The sequence below is a fragment of the Octopus sinensis genome, unplaced genomic scaffold (assembly GCF_006345805.1).
Source record: "Octopus sinensis unplaced genomic scaffold, ASM634580v1 Contig02720, whole genome shotgun sequence".
Classification (NCBI taxonomy): domain Eukaryota; kingdom Metazoa; phylum Mollusca; class Cephalopoda; order Octopoda; family Octopodidae; genus Octopus; species Octopus sinensis.
In genome coordinates, this window is record NW_021825943.1 from 7501 (window position 1) to 11046 (window position 3546).

Sequence of the window (3546 nt, forward strand, 5' to 3'; positions counted from 1 at the left end):
ATGATAATAATCTATCGGTCCTATGAAAACCATTAGTAATATACAAAACCGTAAAATACTTCTCCTCGACAACAGCAAAAATAACAACAACAACAGCAACAACAACAACAACAGCATCAACAACAACAACAGCAATAACAAACACAATCCGCAAACCCCCGACTGTTTCTCTAACTTTCCGTACAACCCCACAGGGTTTATAAGGTGAGAGAGAGAGGGGAAGAGAGGAAAAGAGAGAGAGAGAGAAAAGGAGAAAGAGAGAGAGAGAGAAACAAGTAGAGGTGTGTACATAAAAAAAATAAATGAATAAATAAAGAGTTACTCCGCCCATCTTACGAAGAATTAATTAGCGTTGATTGCTTTGTCATCGCTCTTTTATATGTTTGTTTTTATAGTTTATATTGAGGTTCTTGGTGCAAATGCTAGACATTTCCTCCTTTTTTTTCTATTCTATATTTTTCTGGTTTTGTTATATGTGACTTGTGTTGAATTTCTAACAATATCATTCAATATTTTATTGATAATATTATTATGGTGGCGAGCTGGCAGAAGCGTTACCACGCCGGGCGAAATGCGCAGCCGTATTTCGTCTGCCGCTACGTTCTGAGTTCAAATTCCGCCGAGGCTGACTTTGCGTTTCATCCTTTCAGGATCGATTAAATAAGTACCAGTTACGCACTGGAGGATATATAAACAACTTAATCCGTTTGTCTGTCCTTGTTTGTCCCCTCTGCGTTTAGCCCCTTGTGGGTAGTAAAATAGGTAGTTCGTCTGCCGTTACGTACTAAGTTCAAATTCCGCCGAGGCTGACTTTGCGTTTCATCCTGTCAGGGTCGATAAATTTAGTACCAGTCAAGTGCTAGTGCCCATATAATCGACTATTCCCCTCCATACAAACTGCAGGCCTGAAGGATCGCGGTTTCGATTCCCAGGCCGGGCTTTGTGTGTGTTTATTGAGCGAAAACACCTCGAGGCTCCAACAGGGGGTGGTGGTGACCCCTGTTGTACTCTATCGCCACAACTTTCTCTCACTCTCTCTCTTCCTGTTTCTTGAGTAACGCTGGTATGGACTGAAATCCAGTCCAACTGAGTGTGGGAGAGCACATACGCTACGGAAATCGGGAAACCGGGCCCATGAGCCTGGCTAGGCTTGAAAAGGGCGACGTTTATCATTTCTGTCGTACTTCTACTTCCTAATTTTCTTCGTTGTCTTTCTTTTCCCATTCTTCTTCTTCTTCTTCTTCTTCTTCTTCTTCTTCTTCTTCTTCTTCTTTCTTATTATTATTATTATTATTATTATTATTATTATTATTATTAATTTTATTATTGTTGTTGTTGTTATTATTTTTATTATTTTCTTTTGTTTTTATTTTATTTTATTTTTTTATATTTTATTAAATTTTTTTATATTGTTGTTGCTATTATTATTATTATTATTATTATTATTATTATTATTATTATTATTAATTTTATTATTGTTGTTGTTGTTATTATTTTTATTATTTTCTTTTGGTTTTATTTTATTTTATTTTTTTATATTTTATTAATTTTTTTTATATTGTTGTTGCTATTATTATTATTATTATTATTATTATTAATTTTATTATTGTTGTTGTTGTTATTATTTTTATTATTTTCTTTTGTTTTTATTTTATTTTCTTTTTTTTATATTTTATTAATTTTTTTTATATTGTGTTGCTATTATTATTATTATTATTATTATTAATTTTATTATTGTTGTTGTTGTTATTATTTTTATTATTTTCTTTTGTTTTTATTTTATTTTATTTTTTTATATTTTATTAATTTTTTTTATATTGTTGTTGCTATTATTATTATTATTATTATTATTACTACTATTTCTCTCATTCTCTTAAGATAGAGTCTCTTTAGCGCAGGAAATTCCAACTAATTATGTTATGCTACAGAGTATATTTAGTACATTTGTAATTTAGATAAGATTTCATGCTAGACGATTCTTGTTCTTCTACGCATTTATTTATATATGCATTTATTTATATGCATATTTTTTTGTGGGATTTTTTTCGTCTTTACCGTTCTTTTCTTTTCTTTTTTTAAGATAAGAATTCTTTACTTTGCTTTCTTTCATTTTTTCTTCTTAGTTGGCTGGATATTTGAGACAATCGAGGCCTACCATTTTCATTTTTATTCTTTTATTTTCTTTGCTCCTTCATTTCTTTTCTAACAACGGAGATATGCAGAGCACTCTCGCGACGCTTCATCTTTGTCTCCATTCATCAGCATCTAACTTGCACTTGTAGCAACGGGTATGATGACGGTTAGGCCAAATATACAATTCGATGATCAGAATCACTAGTTCGTCAGCAGTTAATAATCCTTTCTACTAAAGGCACAAGGGGTGGAATTTTGGGGAAGCAACTAGTCGCTTTAATTTATCAACCCCGAAAGGATGAAAGGCACAGTCGACCTCGGCGGAATTTGAACTCAGAACGTAGCGACGGGCGAAAAACGTTAAGCATTTCCTCCAGCATACTAACGACTCTCCCAGCCCACCACCTTCTCAGCAGTTAATAATGTCACCACTGCTTTGAATCAGAGTCTTTGATCATGGCTTCAAAAAACTCCTTTGGTTCATACACCCATAAGTGAGATTCCAGACGGTGCGTACTAAGTTGTGATTGTTATTGTAGACATGTATGACGTACAATTCTATATTTGCATGTATATGTGTGCAGGTGTATATATATTTGTATATAATATGTATATCTATTTATCTATATATTTACTGGGGTTGGGCAAAATAATGGAAACACCTTAAAATTTCAAACAAATTTAATTTAATATGGGTAGGACCGCCTTTGGTAGTAATTACAGCTTGAATTCTACGAGGTATGAACTCGTACAAAGTTTGAATTGTTTCCAAAGGAATTTTTTGTTCATTCTTCAGCTAAAACCGTCTCCAGTTCTTGTAATGATGATGGTAGAGGATATCAGCTCCTTACTTGATTTTCTAAAATGCACCATAAATGTTCAATAGTATTGAGATCTTGGGACTGTGGTGGACAGATAAGATGTTCAACTTCACTACAATAACAACTTTTGCTGTGGGAATTGGCGGAATATTAACCTGAAATATTGTCTCTCCCTCCGGAAACAGTTCCACAACCATAGGATGAATTTGTTCAGATAAAATGATTAGATAGTCTTGAAGATTTATTCCGCCATGAAGGAAAACCATTGGGCCGGTGGATTTCCAATATATATGGTTATACATGACACTGCTCTAATCTGGCCAACCCTAAGGAAAAAGAGCACTAGAGTTCTTGGAAGATAGCTACGAACGTATACAAAAACAAGGACGGGAAAAAACGGAGAAATGGTACACAAATACAAATGCAAACAACAGAACATTAACAACAGGTGTCTTTCGACTAAAGACGATTTAAATTAAGCTGCGTATATATATATATATATATATATATATATATATATAGGGAGAGTTTACGAAAAACAAAAGATGAAGACAAGTGGTGTACAAAACAAACAGATGTATTAGTATAACGC

At 33.2% G+C, this 3546-nt stretch overlaps 1 long non-coding RNA gene across 1 annotated transcript in view; it reads right to left on the bottom strand.

The window, feature by feature from the left end:
* Nucleotides 1–2551, bottom strand: part of LOC118760966 — an 8616-nt gene extending 6065 nt beyond the window's left edge. Inside the window, exon 1 of the long non-coding RNA XR_004997068.1 lies at nucleotides 2450–2551. This is a non-coding gene — a long non-coding RNA (uncharacterized LOC118760966). The remainder of the gene's footprint in view (nucleotides 1–2449) is intronic.
* Nucleotides 2552–3546: the final 995 nt, after the last annotated feature.